Here is a 22767-nt window from a genome sequence, read left to right as displayed (position 1 = left end):
GCGGAAAGCTCATATTTTCACATACAAAGGAGTCGTGGCAAACTTGCAGCGACTTGTGAACATCTGGCAAACAATCCTTGTGCAATTTTGCTGTAAACTCCTTATGAATATGCTGTTACTTTTTTTTAGTTACTTTGTGTTTTAACATTGAAATTCCATATCTACACGAACCAATTCATATATAACTTGGAATTATCTTGCTTCTCACCGAAAACTAAAACATACAAAATGTACTAAACAACATTCAATGTCTTAACAGAACAAAATAAATCCAACACAACTTCAAATCATCAGCATGCTAATGAAGAAAAAAAGCAAAGACTGAATATTTCCCAAATAAATTGTTTATTTAATATTTTTATGTAGCAACAACATTTACATGAGAAATATGTGAACACTATGAGGATGTTGAACTTAGGATGTTTAGAGGGGAAACTACAGAATTTACATGAGCCAAGTGATAACTGAGCAATTAGCCATTAACCAATTGAAGCTTAAAAGAGATGAGAATGTGAATTAAAACTAAAAATCTAACTTGGTTCAGAACTATAGGCTTTTTGAGTGAACTTTGTAGATGGCAGCCCTGTGGAAGTACGTCATCCAAAGATTTTTGAATACATGCACTGAAACAGTAAGAAAACAAAAACAACATTATGGTTACTGAAAGCATTTTCTATTTTGGCATCTTAAAAAAGGTACTCAGTGGCTAATGGGTTTGGCTTTGGAAAAAGGGGGTCAGATGTTACAAAGTTACCTTGATGTTGCTATGCTTCTCACTGAAACTGCCATTATACAGATGAAGTCAGAAGTTTACATACTCCTTTACATACATTGGCCAAATACATTTAAACTCAGTTTTTCACAATTGCTGACATTTAATCCTAGTAAAGATTCACTGTCTTAGGTCAGTTAGGATCACCACTTAATTTTAAGAATATGAAATGTCAGAGTAATAGTAGAGAGAATGATTTATTTCAGCTTTCATTTCTTTCATCACATTCCCAGTGGGTCAGAAGTTTACATACACTCAATTAGTATTTGGTAGCAATTTGATGTTTGATGTTGTTCTGGGATTGATTTGCACTTTTTGCAACAATGTACGTTCATCTCTAGGAGACTGATAGCATCTCCTTCCTGAGCGGTATGACGGCTGCTTGGTCCCATGGTGTTACTTGAGTACTATCGTTTGTACAGATGAACGTGGTACCTTCAGGCGTTTGGAAATTTCTCCCAAGGATGAACCAGACTTGTGGAGGTCTACAATTTTTTTCTGAGGTCTTGGCTGATTTCTTTTTATTTTCCCATGATGTCAAGCAAAAGGAGGCACTGAGTCTGAAAGGTAGGCCTTGAAATTCATCCACAGGTACACCTCCAATTGGCTCAAATTATGTCAATTAGCCTATCAGAAGCTTCTAGAGCCATGACATCATTATAAGTGAAATAATCAGTCTAAACTTTAACTATGCCACTTTGTTTACATACTCATCTCATATGTATATACTGTACTCGATACCATCTACTGTACCTTGCCTATGCTGCTCTGTACCATCACTCATTCATATATCCTTATGTACATGTTCTTTATCCCCTTACACTTGTGTATAAGACAGTAGTTTTGGAATTGTTAGTTAGATTACTTGTTGGTTATTACTGCATTGTCGGAACTAGAAGCACAAGCATTTTGCTACACTCGCATTAACATCTGCTAACCATGTGTATGTGACAAATAAAATGTGATTTGATGACTAGGGTGGCTGGTGTCTGACAATTTTTAGGGCCTTCCTCTTGACACCGCCTGGTATAGAGGTCCTGGATGGCAGGAAGCTTGGCCCCAGTGATGTACTGGGTTGTTCGCACTACCCTCAGTAGTACCTTGCAGTCGAAGGCTGAGCAGTTGCCATACCAGGCAGTGATGCAACCTGTCAGGATGCTCTCGATGTTGCAGCTGTAGAACCTTTTGAGGATCTGAGGACCCATGCCAAATCTTTTCAGGCTACTAAGAGGGAATAGGTGGTCGTGCCCTCTTCATGACTGTCTTGGTGTGCTTGGACCATGATAGCTTGTTGGTGATGTGGACACCAAGGAACTTGAAGATCTCAACCTGCTCCACTGCAGCCCCGTCAATGAGAATGGGGGCATGCGCTCGGTCTTCTTTTTCCTATAGTCCACAATCAACTCCTTTGTCTTGATCATGTTGAGGGAGAGGTTGTTGTCCTGGCACCACACGGCCAGGTCTCTGACCTCCTCCCTACAGGCTGTCTCATCATTGTCGTAATCAGGCCTACCACTGTTGTGTCATAGGCAAATTTAATGATGGTGTTGGAGTCGTGCCTGGCCGTGCAGTCATGAGTGAAGAGGGAGTACAGAAGGGGACTGAGCACGCACCACTGAGGGGACCCTGTGTTGAGAAGCAGTGTGGCAGATGTGTTGTTGCCTACCCTTACCACCTGGGGGCGGCCCGTCAGGAAGTCCAGGATCCAGTTGCAAAGGGAGGTGTTTAGTCCCAGGGTCCTTATTATTGATGAGCTTTGAGGGCACTATGGTGTTGAACACCGAGCTCTAGTCAATGAATAGAATTCTCACATTGGTGTTCCTTTTGTCCAGGTGGAGAAGGGCAGTGTGGAGTGCAATAGAGATCACTTCATCTGTGGATCTGTTGGGACAGTATGCAAATTGGAGAGGGTCTAAGATTTCTGAGATAATGGTGTTGCTGTGCGCCATGATCAGCCTTTCAAAGCACTTCATGGCTACAGATGTGAGTGCTACGGGTCGGTAGTCATTTAGGCTGGTTACCTTAGTAATTTTGGGCATAGGCATTATGGTGGTCTGCTTAAAACATGTTGATATTACAGACTTGGACTTGGAGAGGCTGAAAATGTCAGTTGGTCAGCACAGGGTGGCAGGGTAGCCTAGTGGTTAGGGTATTGGACTAGTAACCGGAAAGTTGCAAGTTCAAACCCCCGAGCTGACAAGGTACAAATCTGTCGTTCTGCCCCTGAACAGGCAGTTAACCCACTGTTCCTAGGCCATCATTGAAAATAAGAATTTGTTCTTCACTGACTTGCCTCGTTAAATAAAGGTACAATAAAAAAATAAAACAGGCTCACAGTACACGTCCCTGGTAATCCGTCTTGTGAATGTTGACTTGTTTAAAAGGTCTCACATCAGTTGTGAAAAGTGTCATCACACAGTCTTCCGGAACAGCTGGTGCTCTCATGCATGTTTCAGTGTTATTTGCCTTGACGCGAGCATAGAAGTAGTTTAGCTCATCTGGTAGGCTTGTGTCACTGGACAGCTCTTGGCTGTGCTTCCCTTTGTTGTCTCATGGTTTGCAAGCCCTGCCACATCCAATGAGCGTCAGAGCCGGTGTAGTACAATTCAATCTTAGTCCTGTCCTGCCTTGCCTGATGGTTCGTCAGAGGGCATAGCAGGATTTCTTATAAGCTTCTGGGTTAGAGTCCCACTCCTTCAAAGCGGCAGCTCTAGCCTTTAGATCAGTGTGGATGTTGCCTGTAATCCATGGCTTCTGGTTGGGGTATGTACGTACGGTCACTGTGGGGATGACGTCATTGGCTTCTACAGCCAATGACTGATGTGGTGTACTCCTCAATCCCATCAGAAGAATCCCGGAACATATTCCAGTCTGTGCTAGCAAAACATTTCTGTAGCTTAGCATCTGCTTCCTCTGACCACTTTTTTTATTGATCTTGTCACTGGTGCTTCCTGCTTTAATTTTTGCTTGTAAGCAGAAATCAGGAGGATATAATTATGGTCAGATTTGCCAAATGGAGGGCGAGGGAGAGCTTTGTATGTGTCTCTGTCTGTGGAGTAAAGGTGGTCCAGAGTTTTTTCCCCCCCTCTGGTTGCACATTTAACATGCAGATAGAAATTTGTTAAAACGGATTTAAGTTTCCCTGCATTAAAGTCCCCAGCTACTAGCAGGGCCTTGTTCTTGTTTGCTTATGGCAGAATACAGCTCATGCAACACTGTCTTAGTGGTATGTAAACAGCTATGAAAAATACATATTGAAACTCTCTAGGTAGATAGAGTATCTCATAAGCTATCGACCGCACTACCTAAGGCGAGCAATAGCTCGAGACTTACTTAGATATTGTGCACCAGCTGTTATTTACAAAAATACATTGTCCGCCGCCTCTTGGCTTACCAGATACTGCTGTTCTATCTACAGTGTTTAACCAGCCAGCTGTATGTTGATAGTGTCGTCGTTCAGCCACAACTCTGTGAAGCATAAGATATGTCCCCGTTGGTAGTTTAATCTTCCCACGTAGGTCATCGATTTTATTCTTCAAAGATTGCATGTTTGCTATAGAATGGAAGGAAGTGGGGGTTTATTCGATCACCTATGAATTCTCAGAAGGCCGCCTGCCCTCTGGCCCCTTTCTCTTTCTCCTCTTCACGCAAATCACCGGGATCTGGGCCTGTTCCCGAGAAAGCAGTATCATTCGAGTCGGCCTCATCAGACTCATTAAAGGAGAAAAAGGATTCTGCCAGTCCGTGGTGAGTAATCGCAGTCCTGATGTCCAGAAGTTATTTTCGGTCATAAGAGACGGTAGCAGTAATATTACATACTTTTTAAACTTATTTTGTAAGTTACAAACAATACAAATAAACAAACAAAAAAACAAAATCGGTTGGGGACACATAAAACGTCTGCCTTCTTCTCCGGCACCATTTTTAACACAGATCAATCGAACAATTGATAGCGACAGTCACACATTGTATAAGTATAATTTCTTTGACTCCTCGACTTCAGAAGGTCTTACCTCAGCTTCTGAATGTCAGAGACATACCAAAGATATTCCCATGTGCAGAGTCACATCTTCCTCAGGCATTTAACCACCTGTTTTTAGCCTAAAGCATATCGCATTTATGCATTGTTTTAAAAATCGGTATAACCAAAACGTAAATGATTCGTAAAAAATATATTGTTCCCTCAAATCAGGGAAGGTCCCGCACCCTCCCACAAAACATTGGTGCCCCCTGTCTTAAAGAGCCACATACAATATTTTTCTACAGCCAAGCCTCAACACAATTGATTCAAACTAATCAACTAATTATGATCTTCAATCTAGACTTAATCATTAAGAGCCAGTCGTCTACTAGTATTCTCTTCTTCCTGACTAAGGTGTATGAGGCTTGGGCAGAAGAAATATGGCAATTCATTTTATTTTTCCAAAATTAATTGAAGAACTTACATCTAAAAGTTATGCATGCAAGAAGCCTTGACCCGGTGCACACATATTTCTCTGTCCTCAGTTCGATTGAAGGCCTCAATCTGTCTTTTTGACTTGTAACTGATTGCTTCTAGAAAGAAAGGAACAACACATGATCAGGATGAGCTAGTTACTAGTTTAAAGCAATGAAAGATCCAATTGTTACAAATTCATATATAGACTACATTAAGAGAATAATACATGCATTTGCTTACCTTACCAACCTTGAAGATGATACTCATTAATCACTCAAAAACGTGTTATGAGTGAGTGCACCACAAACATCTCTTCAGGGTGTTGATGTATCCTTTTCCCACACCACAGGTAGTGAAAGAGTATCCATCTGCAAAAGTGAAGTTTTGCTTTGATGTCAAGTCAGCTCATATTGTTGTGCTAACTAACATGCTTCTGAATAGTTACACTAGCATATTGACAGCATGTTATTGGTACAGCAACTTATTCACCCCAAATATATAGTGTTGAGGCAAATCATTAGTTAGCTAGCTAGTTATATCTCACTTTTCAACGTTTAAGTTATTAGCTACATCAAACCAATGAGAACGCCGAAGTCATGTCAGAAAATGTTTTGCCTGGGTGTAATGTAATATGGAGGACCCGGCAAGCCAGACAATTCCCTAGAATGTAAACAGAAATAACTTCAAAATGTATAACTTCAAATTAAACCAAATTGTCTGCACTCATGACTACTGGTTTCAATGACATTTTCTGCCAACTTACAAGCAAAGACTATGAATTTATTTACAAATCAAACTGCAAGGTTGCTAGCAACTAGCCTGCTAACATTAGCCCTACTGACCTGCTAACGTTAGCCCTACCAGCCTGCTAATGTTAAGTTACCACTGCATAAGTCAGCCAGCTAATATCAACAGCTAGCTTAAAGCTACCTTAAAGTAAACCAAAGTTTTGGAAATACATAATGCCATTAACCAGTTATCAAAGAATGATCGCTATATGAAGTTATCCAGCCAGCTACCGTTAGCCATTTAGACAACTAGCTATTAGTCTAGCCAACCACCACGGTTTTGGTCAGCAAGCCAGAGCCCAACAACTGGAGACCAGCTAGAACACAACTAAAACATGACCGCAGATCAAAAGCAAAGAGAGAGCAGAGACTTACAGATTAATTGCTGGGGCCCATCCGACGGGAAAACTTATTTTTAAAAGCGTGCAGGCTGAGTTAGCTACCAAAGCAAGGGGGAGGCATGCAATTCACCAGGCTGAGGGAGAATGAGGAAAATCTAATAGCTATAGCGAGAAAAATCTAAAATAGATAGACATCAGATATCTCACGTGCTAATACTAAGCCAAGGTGGAAAAAGAAACAAGTCCAGTAGCCCACTTCACAGAGAAAATGCAGAAAAGTTGACAAAACAAAAAGGAGAAAAGATGAAGTACTACATAATTACTGCAGGTATGATGTTCTCCTTTTGTGCCCGTGGCAAGAAGGCCCCAGAGCCTGCTGTGCTAACACAGCCACAAAGTTTGATAAGCATGAGGATGCTGCATGTCTCTCCCCCCCCAGAGAGCCTCAGCCAAGCGCACGCCTGTCAAAAGACAGGGAAAAAAGCAGGCGCTTGCCGTGAAGGTGCTTATCGATGAAATAGCATAGTGAGAGAATGTGTTACCGTGGCGAAGAAAGGAAATGACAAGTAAAGTTGTGGTGGAAACTAGGTAAGCCCTACACTCGTTTTTAGTCGGGGGTGAGGATGTTGGACCAATGCTACTTGAAAATCTGTTTAATGTCTCGAGGAAAATCGGGAACGTGTTGGAGGAAAGTGTGGAGTCAAAAGAAGTGGTCTTTAGATTTGTGTGTCTGCGGCAGAGAAGAAGCATGTTTTAAGACAAAAAGAGGGTGGAATGTTTACTGTTTGGATTTTCAAAGCATGGTGCCTATCAAGGGGGTTATTTCTGGGGTGGCGCAAGAATTGTGGACACCCCTTCAAATTAGTGGATTTGGCTATTTCATCCACACCGTTGCTGACAGATGTATAAAATCGAGTACATAGCCATTAATCTCCATAGACAAACATTGGCAGCAGGATGGCCTTACTGAAGAGCTCAGTGACCTTCAACGTGTGTCTGTCATGAAATGCCACCTTTTCAACAAGTCAGTTAGTCAAATTTCCTCCCTGCTAGAGCCGTCCCGGTCAACTGTAAGTGCTGTTATTGTGAAGTGGAAACCTCTCGGCGCAACAACAGCTCAGCCGCAAAGAGGTGGGCCACACAACCTCACAGAATGGGACCGCAGAGTGCTGAATAGTCTATCCTCGGTCATAACACTCAATACCAAGTGCCCGAGCAGCCGCACCATGCACGATGCCAAGTGTCGGCTGGAGTGTTGTAAAGCTCGCCACCATGACGAATCAAGCTTCACCATCTGGCAGTCGGACAGACGCCAGGAGAACGCTACCTGCCTTAATGCATAGTGTCAACTGTAAAGTTTGGTGGATGAGGAATAATTGTCTGGGGCTGTTTATGGCTCGGGCTAGGCCCCTTAGTTGGTAGTAGAGCCGAGTGGAGGCTCCTCATAGGAGGAAGGGGAGGAACCTACTACTCAGTGAATTTCAGAAGAATAAAAATTGTGAAACATAAAAAGTTATCATTTTAAGATAAAAACTTTGGTAAGTATATTCAAATGTATTTTAAATTGATAAAACATTGTTTTGCAATGAAGGTCTACAGTAGTCTCAACAGCACTCTGGTGTAGCATCATGGTAAGCTACAGCTAGATAGCACTGTATTGCATAAAACGTGGTGAGTAGTTGACTAAACTGCTTGCTGTACACTGTATTGCATGATTGTAGAGGGTTGACTAGCGCGTTAGCTACTATAACTATGTTGACTATGACGTTAGGTAATATGGTGACAATGAAAAAATGTTTTGCCTGGTCACAGACAACTGTTGTATTGTGCACTGAACTCCACAAGCATTGGGAAAAAAAGTGAGCGAGCGTGTAGATGCGAAAAGGAATTATATATATACACACACACACAACAATCAAAGTGATCATTTGGCTGCTAGTTCTGTGTTTGCATGTGATCAGGGGTATATTCATTCCAACGATTCTGTTGAAAAATGTTTCTTAAACAGAAGCAAACGGAAGGAAACGGGGATAAACATACCTGAATTTGTCCACTAGGAACTCTTGTTTGTAACTGTTGGACTAAGATTACAACCTAGATCAGCTAGATGCAGACAAGAGTGTGCAAGGCAGTATTTAATAATATGTCACTGTCTGTCACCTTAATTACTCAATTTTCTCGACCTGTGCACCTAAATTGTAAACTTTCATTCGTGGGATAGGTTGTAGCAACCTCATGATAGGTTCAGGGAAAACTTGAGTATCACATAGTACCCTAAACATATTGATGTTACATTGAGCTGGGTGAATGGAATATGAATGGCAGTCATCCAATAAGTTGTAATAGAAATAAGGCCATGCTAAAAAGGAAAAAGTGCTTCATCTTAAAACGGCACTGACCGCCACTGGCTGAGCTACCACGACCAATGAAGGTTTTTCCAATCAACCAAGGGACTGTGAAATGCTGCATGTTAACAAGGTGGACCTTGTATTATTCATTGCAAATTGTGAAACTGTACAGCACAAGCAGAGAAATTAGAATAATTGTGAATGCAGCTGAACGTTTCTTGGGACTTCATGATTTCACAGCAGAGGCCTTGCAAGAAATCCTGTTGCTGAATGTTCCACCCTCACAGACCCCTTAGCCTGTCTAGGGATCTATTTTGGAATGGACTGATTGAATAAGTGTGATGGATTGTGTTTGCTAACATGTCTTTTTTGTATGATGTTGTTTTCCCTCTCTCCCACAATGGATTTTTATTTTCTCGTTCAATACCCCGTCCAGCTGGTGGCGCTAATACACCATTAATATTTGATGCCAACTGCCATTAAACCCCATCAAAGAAGGCAACGCGTGCAGAGACTGGCATCAAAATACTAGAAAAAACGCAATTTAACTCATTTAAGTACCCACATTTTTGTTAGAGGTTTTAGCTTTTAATTTGGCTTATTATTATTTCTGTTTTATGCACAATCATAATTCCTTTCTAAAGGCTTTCCCCCAAAACTTCCCCAATTAAATGTTGACTGCAAAGAAAGCATACCTAGCAGAATGATATGATGGTTTATATCAATCAGGTGGGCATTCGTTTGTTTTGCAAACTCTCCCATCACATGTCTAGGTTAATTGAGAGGTGGGAAGTTGAATTAAAGGGGAACTACAGCATTTTCTGCTGAAGTGCACAGTTGAATAAAAAGAGAACTACACCAATTTTTATAAATGTTTTACTGATGTGGTTTAAGAATTGTTGTGGATATAGAACAACCAATGTTCTAGTTTTTAGAGAGAAAAAAAGTGAGAAAAAAATGGAAAATTCTAAAATCTGCAGTTTTCCCTATAGGTCTACTCATTGTCCTTTATGATGAATCTATGACATTTTAAATAGCCTGACAGAAGTTAGTTGGACAGCTCTAAAATACACTTTTTATTACATTTGATGTAATTGTGTGTGGTATTTACAATCAAATTTTATTTAGATTTTTACAGGTTCAAAAGCTCAAAAAGTTGCAGAATGGCTCCTTAAAAAATGCTGTACATGCTAAGGTAGAAGAACTAGTCCCATCCTCTCCGAAAATAAATAGTGAAACTAGAAAGCCAAGTTGGAGAACCAGCATGAAGATTAAAGACCCTAAAAAATGTGGAATATTTAACAAAGGACAAAACAGACATGAGATGTCTCTTGCTGATTGTTCCTCTTTTTTTTAGGATACTTTCATGCAAAGGGAGAAGGCAGAAAGGCCTTTCCCAGAGAATGCGGAAGATGAGAGCAAAGCAAAGAGAGGAAGAGAAACCAGAAATGTGTTAAGAAAACACTTCACAGAATAGCAGAAAAAGAAGAATGCAAAGACGGCTTTAAAAAAAATGTGAACAGAGAGCAGCTCGGTCAAAAGAGCATGAAAGAGAAAAGACAGGGAAATATGGTCAGAACAAAGAACAGGCAAAGCAGGTGAAAGCACAAGAGAAATGGAGGCAGAGAGGATTCGTCTCAAGGAACTAGAGATAAATTAGAGGAACAGAGAAAGCAACTTGAACATTCTGAAAGTGCCTTGCAGACAGCAAAGCAAAATGTACGGGGTCCATCTGCCAGAAGGATGACACTTCAAAAGGGCTAAAGCCTGTATTCCAAAACAGGCAGCACAGTATGTCACGACTACCATGGACCCTTATTGACAAAGCAGCTATTTTCTGTCAGAAAAACATCAGAACCACAGAGGGGAAGTTGGAAGTGGCAGTTGTTGAAGCAGTAGCCAATGGCCTGTCAGAGTTCAGACAATCTCCAACTAGAAAGGCTTTGGCTTGTTCACTGAATATGATCTTGAAATACAAACTACAGAGACAGTTTGCAAAATGATTTGGGGTCAGTAGAAAACTTTTAAAGGTAAGCTTAAAAAAACCAAGAGATTGACATAGAGTCTCAGCAGTGGAAAAATGATATGAAGCAGTTTCAAAATGCCAGATAAGAAAAAAGGTGAGCAAGAAGACTGGGAAGGCAACCAGCTTTCTTGACCCCTCCATTACACTAAAAATGTCTCAAAGCCAACCATGGTATCTCAATAGGAGCTGCTATATTTCACATATTTGGACCAAGAACCATTAAGCCACAGAGAAGTGCAACACTTGTGGGTTGCCTCTACGAATACTGTGAAAATATCAAAACTGAAATTACAGACAGCGAATGGCCACCTGGTGAGCAGACATTCACCAACCATAAAAGGGGTTAAGCATTCAGCAGTGTCATTATGTGTGAGAACTACAGGGAATGATTCCCACTATCCTAAGTGTATCCGTGCAAGGATTGTGGTGTCCATACAGCAGAGCCATGTATTGTCCCTCTCCTAAAAAAGGACACCGATAGAGAGTGGAAAAGATAGATTATCAGACAAAAAGTAACAAATGGAAACAAGAGTACACCATAAAAAAGTGATATTTAGTATGAAAGTGTAGATCTATGAAGATGCTTATTGATTAAACTGAAACAAGAGGCTCAAGCTTTTTCAGAACACTTTTTTATCAAGGACTGGCAGAACAACCAATTAGCAAAAGTGAAAGCCAACCTCCCAGAGCACACAGTATTGGGTATCCTGAACTTTGCCAAGAACTACACTTGCAGGTACCAGCAAGAGGCCCAGGGGGCTTACTGGACCCACGAGAGTGCTACACAAACACCCAGTGAGGTCATTGAAAGAAACCAAAGTCACCGTAGTCTGAAGCAAGTGCCTGGCACCATGAAGTTGCTTTGCATCAAAACAGTCAAGGGCGGGGTAGTGGCAACCAGAAACCTCAGCTGCTTCTGGGATTCTTGTATCCATGGGAGTCAGTGAGAATGGATTATGTGTTGAGTAATGGAGAGGTAAAACGTCAGTCTGCATGGTAAGTAACACAATGCTTACATAACGTAAATCATGTTTGATATTAAATGACATCTCAATAACCTCATGTGATCCTTTGTTTCCTTACCAGAACTTAGAAAGAGATGCCAGAGACAAGATGGATGACATCACACACACACAGTGCTGGAGGAGTATTGATAATGGTGGTGTCAGAGATCTAATGATGTCATAAAGCCAGAGAACGGACTGTAAGTGAAAATAGGGTATACAGTGTAACACACACAATACTTGAAGCGTTTACTGTTTATATTAATTTCACTATTGATTATTATTGTCAATGATTTGACAGAACCCATTGTATTATTATAAATTAAAAATATTGAAATGCTGTTTATCTTCTCTTCAGGAAGGTTCAACATGGCTATAAAGGATAGGGAAATTGAGAAAAGTATAAATAGATTTGGTTTCTATGCATGACAATTAAACATGCAGTGTCAATGTTACCTGTGCCACTTTGAATGACATGTAGATGTTTTGTTGATGCTTGGTGGTTATGGTCTCATTGTGCCAAACTACACATATGAAACTGCAAGAAAAATCATATTTAAAATGTATATCAAACCATTTTGACCCTGATGTTACACATCAGCCCCCTTATTTATAGAAAGACCCAATTAGGGTTAAGTGCCTTGCGGCACAGACAGATTTTTCACTTTGTCAACTCTAGGATTAAAACTAGAAACTTTGGTTACTGGCCCAACGCTCTAACCACTAGGCCACCTTCCGCATCCTAACATGACAAATGTAACTGTAATATTAAGTAGAAAGGTTTACCAAACGTTTAGCTGTGTTTGATCAAACCTACCACAACGTTTTAGAGGTAGGAGTATAGAGAGCACCTGAGTCCACAATAGGAGAGACTGGTTTCAGACTAAGGCACAATACCAAATGGACCACCAGACCATATAAACTTGACAGGTGCAATCAATATGATAATGTTTCCACCTTGTTGTCCTCTGCTAGGAAAAGTTGAAGCTTCACCATATTGCTTATACCAATCAAATCCTCACAGATCTCCATAAGTGCACAGGATCTAGGTGTTCTTTGAGATTGGGCCTAGCTAGTCATGGGCGCACCTCAGCCACGCTCAAGGTCCTAAACTGCAATCGATAAAAGACAGTACTGTGCAGCCATCTTCATCGACCTGGCCAAATCTTTCGACTCTGTCAATCATCACATTCTTATCGGCAGACTCAACAGCCTTGGTTTCTCAAATGACCGCCTCGCCTGGTTCACCAACTACTTCTCAGACAGAGTTCAGTGTGTCAAATCAGCAGGCCTGTTGTCCGGACCTCTGGTAGTCTATGGGGGTGCCACAGGGTTCAAATCTCAGGCTGACTCTTTTCTCTGTATATATCAATGATGTCGCTCTTGCTGCTGGTGATTCTCTGATTCACCTCTACACAGACGACAACATTCTGTATAATACATCAATAAAATCTTTGGACACTGTGTTAACAAACCTCCTTCCGTGGCCTCTAACTGCTAGTAAAACTAAATGCATGCTTTTCTTTTGTTGAATTTTACCCCTTTTTCTCCCAATTTCGTGGTATCCAATTGTTTTAGGAGCTACTATCTTGTCTCATCGCTACAACTCCCGTACGGGCTCGGGAGAGACGAAGGTCCGATACACAACCCAACCAAGCCGCACTGCTTCTTAACACAGCGCGCATCCAACCCGATACACAACCCAACCAAGCCGCACTGCTTCTTAACACAGCGCGCATCCAACCCGGAAGCCAGACGCACCAATGTGTCAGAGGAAACACAGTGCACCTGGCAACCGCACTGCGCCAGGCCCGCTACAGGAGTCGCTGGTGCGCGATGAGACAAGGATATCCCTACCGGCCAAACCCTCCCTAGCCCGGACGACGCTAGGCTAATTGTGCGTCGCCCCACGGACCTCCCAGTCTTGGCCGGTTACGACAGAGGCTGGGCGCGAACCCAGAGTCTCTGGTGGCACAGCTGGTGCTGCAGTACAGCGCCCTTAACCACTGCGCCACCCGGGTGGCCCTTAAATGCATGCATTTCAACTGATCGCTGCCTGCACCCGCCCGCCCGACTAGCATCACTACTCATTTACATTTACATTTAAGTGATTTGGCAGACGCTCTTATCCAGAGCGACTTACTACTCTGGACGGTTCTGTGATATGTGGACTAGATTATGAATTTGTCAACGCCGATACCGATTATTGGAGGACATAAAAGCCGATGCCGATTAATCGGCCGATTTTTTTAAAAATGTATTTGTAATAATGACAATTACAACAATACTGACTGAACACTTATATTAACTTAATATAATACATAAATAAAATCAATTTAGCCTCAGATAATGAAACATGTTCAATTTGGTTTAAATAATGCAAAAACAAAGTGTAAAAGTGCAATATGTGCTATGTAAGGAAGCTAACGTTTAAGTTCCTTGCTCAGAACATGAGAACATATGAAAGCTGGTGGTTCTTTTTAACATGAGTCTTCAATATGAGTGAGTCCAAGTAAGAAGTTTTAGGTTGTAGTTATTATAGGACTATACCATTTGTATTTCATATACCTTTGACTATTGGATGTTCTTATAGGCACTTTAGTATTGCCAGTGTAACAGTATAGATTCCGTAACTCTCCTCGCTCCTACCCGGGCTCGAACCAGGAACACAACAGCCACCCTCGAAGCAGTGTTACCCATGCAGAGCAAGTGGAACAACTACTCCAAGTCTCAGAGCCAGTGACGTTTGAAACGCTATTGGCGCGCACCCTGCTAACTAGCTAGCCATTTCACATCACATCGTTACACCAGCCTAATCTCGGGAGTTGATAGGCTTGAAGTCAAACAGCAGAGCTGCTGGCAAAACGCACGAAAGTGCTGTTTGAATGAATGCTTATGAGCCTGCTGGTGCCTACCATCGCTCAGTCAGACTGCTCTATCAAATCATAGACTTAATTATAACATAATAACACACAAATGCGAGCCTTAGGTCATTAATATGGTCGAACCCGAAAACTATCATCTCGAAATCAAGACGTTTGTTCTCTCAGTGAAGTACGGAACCGTTCCGTATTTTATCTAATGGGTGGCATTCCTAAGTCTAAATATTCCTGTTACATTGTACAACCTTCAATGTTATGTCATAATTACGTAAAATTCTGGCAAATTAGTTCGCAATGAGCCAGGCGGCCCAAACTGTTGCATATACCCTGACTCTGCGTGCAATGAACGCAAGAGAAGTGACACAATTTCACCTGGTTAATATTACCTGCTAACCTGGATTTCTTTTAGCTAAATATGCAGGTTTAAAAATATATACCTCTGTGTATTGATTTTAAGAAAGGTATTGGTGTTTATGGTTAAGTACACGTTGGAGCAACAACAGTCCTTTTTCGCGAATGCGCACTGCATCGATTATATGCAATGCAGGACATGCTAGATAAACTAGTAAAATCATCAACCAAGTGTAGTTATAACTAGTGATCAGGATTTATTAAGTTTAATGCTAGCTAGCAACTTACCTTGGCTTCTTACTGCAGTCGCATAACAGGCAGGCTCCTCGTGAGGCAGGTGGCTAGAGCGTTGGACAAGTTAACCGTAAGGTTGCAAAATTGAATCCTTGAGCTGTCGTTTTGCCCCTGAACAAGGCAGTTAACCCACCATTCCTAGGCTGTCATTGAAAATAAGAATGGGTTCTTAACCGACTTGCACAGTTAAATAAAGGTGTAATATATATATATTTTACACCTTTATTTAACTGTGCAAGTTAAATATATATTATATATATATATATATATTTTTTTTTTTTTTTTTAAATCATCCAAAATTACCGATTGCTATGAAAACTTGAAAATCGGCCCTAATTAAATCGGCCATTCCGATTAATCGGTCGACCTCTAACGTGGACAACTACAAATACCTAGGTGTCTGGTTAGACTAAACTCTCCTTCCAGACTCACATTGAGCATCGCCAAGCCAAAATTAAATCTAGAGTCGGCTTCCTTTTCGCAACAAAGCCTCCTTGACGCATGCTACTAAAAATATCCTCGTGAAACTATCCAACCGATCCTTGACTTCGGCGATGTCATTTACAAAATAGCCTCCAACACTCTACTCAGCAAATCAGATGTAGTCTATCACAGTGCCATCCGTTTAGTCGCCAAAGGCCTATATACTACACACCACTGCGACCTGTATGCTCTCGTTGGCTGGACCTCGCTTCATATTTGGCGCCAAACCCACTGGCTCCAGGTCACCTATAAGTCTTTGCTAGGTAAAGCCCCGCCTTCTCATCTCACTGGTCACCATAGCAGAACTCGCTCCAGGAGGTATATTTTTTGAAAGGGGCATGCTTATTTAAGATGGTGAGGAAAGCACTTTTAAAGAACAACCAGGCATCCTCTACTGACGGGATGAGGATACCCACGCCAGGTCGTATAGAAAGGCCTGCTTGCTGAAGTATTTTAGGGAGCGTTTGACAGTGATGAGGGGTGGTATTTTGACTGCAGACCCATTACGGACGAAGGCAATGATCGCTGAGATCCTGGTTGAAGACAGCAGAGGTGGTTTTAGAGGACAAGTTGGTCAGGATGATATCTCTGAGGGTGCCCATGTTTACAGAGTTAGGGTTGTAACTGGTAGGTTCCTTGATAATTTGTGTGAGATTGAGGGCATCGAGCTGAGATTGTAGGACGGCCGGGGTGTTAAGCATATCCCAGTTTAGGTCACCTAACAGTATGAACTCCGAAGAGGAAGTTTGTACTTCTTCTGTGGTGTGGGCCAATGGGTGTCTTTCTAACAGCTTCCAACAACAAACGCAAGCTGCACTTGTGCAACTCCAACCGAGTCAGTTCGTAAACAGTGAGTGTGACATACTAACAAAATATGTCAGGGCTCATCAACTAGATTCAGCAGCAGGAATATAATTTTTTGTTCTTTAGAGGATAGTCAGGGGTCTGGAACATAATTGAAAATCATTTGTATTCTGCAAATTGACCACAAGTTGATAATCAATAATAATACATTTTCAAGCCTTGCTTATATTTGTACATAATCATAAATACAGTGCCTTCAAAAAGTATTCATACCCCTTGACATATTCCACATTTTGCTGTTACAGCCTGAATTCAAAATCTACACACAATACCCCATAATGATAATAATTCACACCACTGAGTCAATACTTTGTAGAAGCACATTTGGTAGCGATTACAGCTGTGAGTCTTTCTGGGTAAATTTTAAAGAGATATCCACACCTGGATTGTGCAACATTTGCCCAGGAACATTCATGGTCTTCTTGGCAAGCAACTCCTGTGTAGATTTGGCCTTGTGTTTAAGGTTATTGTTCTGCTGAAAGGTAAATTAATCTCCTAATGTCTGCTGGAAAGCAGACTGAAGCACATTTTCCACTAGGATTTTACCTGTGCTTATTTTTTTATCCTGGAAAACTCCCCAGTCCTTAACAATTACAAGCATACCCATAACATTATTTAGCCACCACTATTCTTGAAAATATGGAGAGTGGTACTCAGTAAAGTGTTGTATTGGATTTGCCCCAAACAAACCATTTTATATTCAGGACAAAAAGTTCATTGCTTTGCCACATCTTTTACATTATTACTTTAGTGCCTTGTTGCAAATAGGATGCATGTTTTGGAATATTTTTTATTCTGTACAGGCTGTCTTTTCACTCTGTCAATTAGGTCAGTATTGTGGAGTGATCCTCAGTTCTCCTATCACAGCCATTAAACTCTGTTTTAAACTCACCATTGGCCTCTTGGTGAAATCCCTGAGTGGTTTCCTTCCTCTCCAGCAGCTGAGTTAAGTAGGACGCCTGTATCTTTGTAGTGACTGGGTGTATGTATACACTATCCAAAGTGTAATTGATAACTTCACCATACTAAAAAGGCATAATCAATATCAGCTGTTTTTATTTTTACTCATCTACCAATAGGTGTCCTTTGTGAAGCATTGGAAAACCTTCCTGGTCTTGGTGTGGTTGAAATTCACTGCTTGACTGGGACCTTACAGATAATTGTAAGTGTGGGGTCTAAAGATGAGGTACTCATTCAAAAAGTTATTAACTCAAGACTTTTCAGCTTTTTATTAAAATGTTAACCATTTCGAAAAACATACTTCCACTTTGACATTATGGGGTATTGTGTGTAGGCCAGTGACAAAAAAAACTCAATATAATCCATTTTAAATTCAGGCTATAACAACAAAATGTGGAAAAAGTCAAGGAGTGTGAACAGCTTCCGAAGGAACTGTATCTCTAATATGCGTTGGAATACTTTGGAACATCAATTCCTCAATTAAAATCACTTCGAGCTGATTTGCTAGTTTTTTTTTTGTATTTTATGTTCAACAATATAAAAACAAAAAATAAATAATTGTATATATTTTTTGCTCAGAATATTTGGGAGACAAAATAAAATCACTGTGGGCTGCTAGTTGGGGAACCCTGGTCTATAATCTAGATATGTAGAGATGATTAGATTATTAATCTGTTAACGAACCGTTTGCAAGGTCCTCTTGTTGAAGTCATTGCGTCACCTAAACTGTAGCTGTATATATTGAATAATAAATCAAATGAATGTTGTACCTTATAATACTCTTTCATAAAGCAAATAAGTAACATAGCTGTGGTAATGCTAAAGTTAAAAAAGGACTCGTTGTTACTACTTCAGTCACCAGCTGGGGTGTGATATCACCAAATTGTCCAGATGCTGATGAATTATTCAAATGGAGATATGAAACTCCTCAAACCAGTTGCATGTTTTCATTGTGAAACGCTTAAATAGATTAATAAATCAAATAATAAGATTACATTCTGTATTGTCGCCTCATTTGCATCATGGTGTCTGTGTTCTCACTCGCCCTCCAGTGACTGGCTGGGCTGTTCTCGCCCTCCAGTGACTGGCTGGGCTGTTCTCGCCCTCCAGTGACTGGCTGGGCTGTTCTCGCCCTCTAGTGACTGGCTGGGCTGTTCTCGCCCTCTAGTGACTGACTGGGCTGTTCTCGCCCTCTAGTGACTGGCTGGGCTGTTCTCGCCCTCCAGTGACTGGCTGGGCTGTTCTCGCCCTCCAGTGACTGGCTGGGCTGTTCTCGCCCTCCAGTGACTGGCTGGGCTGTTCTCGCCCTCCAGTGACTGGCTGGGCTGTTCTCGCCCTCCAGTGACTGGCTGGGCTGTTCTCGCCCTCCAGTGACTGGCTGGGCTGTTCTCGCCCTCCAGTGACTGGCTGGGCTGTTCTCGCCCTCCAGTGACTGGCTGGGCTGTTCTCGCCCTCCAGTGACTGGCTGGGCTGTTCTCGCCCTCCAGTGACTGGCTGGGCTGTTCTCGCCCTCCAGTGACTGGCTGGGCTGTTCTCGCCCTCCAGTGACTGGCTGGGCTGTTCTCGCCCTCCAGTGACTGGCTGGGCTGTTCTCGCCCTCCAGTGACTGGCTGGGCTGTTCTCGCCCTCCAGTGACTGGCTGGGCTGTTCTCGCCCTCCAGTGACTGGCTGGGCTGTTCTCGCCCTCCAGTGACTGGCTGGGCTGTTCTCGCCCTCCAGTGACTGGCTGGGCTGTTCTCGCCCTCCAGTGACTGGCTGGGCTGTTCTCGCCCTCCAGTGACTGGCTGGGCTGTTCTCGCCCTCCAGTGACTGGCTGGGCTGTTCTCGCCCTCCAGTGACTGGCTGGGCTGTTCTCGCCCTCCAGTGACTGGCTGGGCTGTTCTCGCCCTCCAGTGACTGGCTGGGCTGTTCTCGCCCTCTAGTGACTGGCTGGGCTGTTCTCGCCCTCTAGTGACTGGCTGGGCTGTTCTCGCCCTCTAGTGACTGGCTGGGCTGTCTCAGTGGCTGCAGAAAATAGAGGTATTACTGCTGTAAGAGATATTTAATCAACTTCAGCACTCTGCTTTGGTACATCAAATATCCACATGAAAGTGATTGTGTAACCATAAACAACAATAAAATTGCCACTATTTTACCTCCTGTTGTCTTCAGCAACTCATCCCTCATCTCCAATGTTGTCAGGAGGATGTTGCTGGACAGGCATTTGTATATCTGGACCACAGCAGCCTGGTGTCTGCATGGAGCTCCCATGTGCCCTACTGAACAAATGCATGTCCGCAGTATAGGTCAGGCCTGGTGTGGTGCCCTTCACCCTGTACTGCTTCCTCCCTGCACACCTGACAGACATTAGGAGAGAGAAGATAGACAGCTTATAATAGAAGATACAACAAATAATAAAAGACCACATAATATTTAAAAAATGTATTACAAACCTGTATTCATCACTATTTACCTGCTCAATGTCAGATGGGTTGACGCTACTATCCTGTGCCAGAAAATGTGAGTTCTGGAACATTTCCGAGCGGCCAAGGACAATGTCAGTCACCCGTTCCTCATAGTAAGCCGTCAGGCGCAGGGGGATTTAACACTTTCGTCCTCTGGAGGGGTTTACCCTTAAGGATCCGCATGCTGCCTTATTGGTGTCACTCCCTCAGGTTGGCAGCTCCTCCTGATAGCTGAATGCCCAACACTCTAGACGAGTGAAGAGTCAATGGAAGTAGGTCGTGAATTTCTTGTACCTGTAATTAGAGAAAATATGTACTTGAACTATCACATACTGGTTACAAACTATAAAAGGGAAAATGTATCCCAAATAACAACATATCCCAAACAAGGACTGGGTACATTTCAATTAGAAAATACTAAAACTGAATAGTTACTGAGAATAAAGCATAAGTTAATAGACTGCACCTCATTATACTGTTATACTACACTAACCTGGCGACAAATGTGTTTTGATCTGCCTGCTGATAGAGGGGCTCAACTCTCTCTTCCCTGTCATACATGAGGTCTTTGGGACAGCGAAGAGGGTCTGCCTGTCTCTCAGGTCTATGCCTCTCTCCACAGCCACACTGCCTGGAGTAGGTGGAAGGTGCAGAGGAGCAGTTTGGACCCTAGAAATGGCCTCCCTAATGCTCCCCTCTCTGCCTTGCAGTCATCTGTAATGAGGCGAGGATCAGCCTGACCACTCCCTGCAAAGGCATCCTCCCTAAGGATGTCCTTCAACAGTTGAAGACACTCCAGGAGGATTGTGGCCTCATCCTCAGATTGAATCAGGAAACCACAAGGGGGAGAACACCAGCACAGATGTGGGTAAGAGAAGAAAAAAAGTAAACCTCTGCAGTTCTTTTGTTCCATGTTCCCAGAGAAATCAATGAAGCAGAGCTCCTCACTGTATCTGGCCTGATGGATACGCTTCATCAGTAGGGAATAGACAGCCACGCGAGGTGTTCTTACAGAGCTCCTCACTGTGTCTGGCCTGATGGATACGCTTCATCAGTGGGGAGTAGACAGCCACGCGAGGTGTTCTTACAGAGCTCCTCACTGTATCTGGCCTGATGGATACGCTTCATCAGTGGGGAATAGACAGCCATGCGAGGTGTTCTTACAGAGCTCCTCACTGTATCTGGCCTGATGGATACGCTTCATCAGTGGGGAATAGACAGCCACGCGAGGTGTTCTTACAGAGCTCCTCATTGTATCTGGCCTGATGGACACGCTTCATCAGTGGGGAGTAGACAGCCACGCGAGGTGTTCTTACAGAGCTCCTCACTGTGTCTGGCCTGATGGATATGCTTCATCAGTAGGGAATAGACAACCACGCGAGGTGTTCTTACAGAGCTCCTTACTGTGTCTGGCCTGATGGACACGCTTCATCAGTGGGGAGTAGACAGCCACGCGAGGTGTTCTTACAGAGCTCCTCACTGTGTCTGGCCTGATGGATATGCTTCATCAGTAGGGAATAGACAACCACGCGAGGTGTTCTTACAGAGCTCCTCACTGTGTCTGGCCTGATGGACACGCTTCATCAGTGGGGAATAGACAGCCATGCGAGGTGTTCTTACAGAGCTCCTCACTGTGTCTGGCCTGATGGACATGCTTCATCAGTGGGGAGTAGACAGCCACGCGAGGTGTTCTTACAGAGCTCCTCACTGTGTCTGGCCTGATGGACCCGCTTCATCAGTGGGGAATAGACAGCCACGCGAGGTGTTCTTACAGAGCTCCTCACTGTGTCTGGCCTGATGGATACGCTTCATCAGTGGGGAGTAGACAGCCACGCGAGGTGTTCTTACAGAGCTCCTCACTGTGTCTGGCCTGATGGACACGCTTCATCAGTGGGGAATAGACAGTCACGCGAGGTGTTCTTACAGAGCTCCTCACTGTGTCTGGCCTGATGGACACGCTTCATCAGTGGGGAATAGACAGTCACGCGAGGTGTTCTTACAGAGCTCCTCACTGTGTCTGGCCTGATGGACATGCTTCATCAGTGGGGAGTAGACAGCCACGCGAGGTGTTCCTACAAGAGGTTCTCAATCTTGGCACAGAGATCGCCAGCACCTAAGAATATACTCCTCAACATGCCTCTCGGGCCCATTCTGTTCCCCATATGCCTGCCTGAACACACTGAACACACTGTGGTACAATCTGTGCAAAAAGTAAAAGTAGCACAATGATGTGTCCACAAGTTCACAACTAATACTGTAAAACATACCACGATACAAAAGGAAATTATGATAATCATCATAACACAAGACTGTCCTGAATTCTAAAAATATTACCCAGTTTCTTAGGCACCTTCCCTAACTTACCGGTAGCAGAACTGAAGGTCTGGACAGAGGGATCGGTTTGCCGTGGTGAAGATGTAGTCCTCTCCGTCGTTCTTCAGGACTGTAAACTTACTGTATTGGCTGATGTAAATGGATGAAGTTGATGATCTGCTCAGATGCGGACAGTCCTTTTGCAGGCACGTTCTGATCCCCCCCCCACACACACACACACACACAATATCAGCATTGACTGTAGCTTAAAAGGATATAGTTGTATTGAATGTGTAAGAAATAGCTATGCAAAGGGCCAGATGGGTAACCATTCACAATAACTGCAGTTCATTATTAGCCTACTCAGTCAATAAGCACCAGCAGGACAGACTATCTAGCTAAATTAGCTACAGAAAGTACTGTAGAAATCTCACCTTTCTGCAGCAGGTACCTCTGGCC

At 42.8% G+C, this 22767-nt stretch overlaps 1 protein-coding gene and 2 long non-coding RNA genes across 5 annotated transcripts in view; 1 reads left to right on the top strand and 2 right to left on the bottom strand.

The window, feature by feature from the left end:
* Positions 1-22767, bottom strand: part of mat2al (methionine adenosyltransferase II, alpha-like) — a 46136-nt gene that overhangs the window by 16868 nt on the left and 6501 nt on the right. The gene's annotated exons all lie outside the window — the stretch shown is intronic.
* On the bottom strand, positions 328-20482 carry LOC135548228 (uncharacterized). The gene is made up of 4 exons (XR_010456793.1): positions 20004-20482; positions 19687-19887; positions 5451-5578; positions 328-5326 (listed from the first exon to the last, which is right to left on the bottom strand). It is a non-coding gene; the product is annotated as an uncharacterized LOC135548228 (long non-coding RNA).
* Positions 10137-20815, top strand: LOC135548229 (uncharacterized). Its single transcript, XR_010456794.1, has 3 exons — positions 10137-11709; positions 11800-11917; positions 20706-20815. It is a non-coding gene; the product is annotated as an uncharacterized LOC135548229 (long non-coding RNA).

The sequence above is a fragment of the Oncorhynchus masou genome, chromosome 11 (genome assembly GCF_036934945.1).
Source record: "Oncorhynchus masou masou isolate Uvic2021 chromosome 11, UVic_Omas_1.1, whole genome shotgun sequence".
NCBI lineage: Eukaryota > Metazoa > Chordata > Actinopteri > Salmoniformes > Salmonidae > Oncorhynchus > Oncorhynchus masou.
Note: the sequence above shows the minus strand (reverse complement) of the source record. Positions and strands in the feature narration are given on the sequence as shown.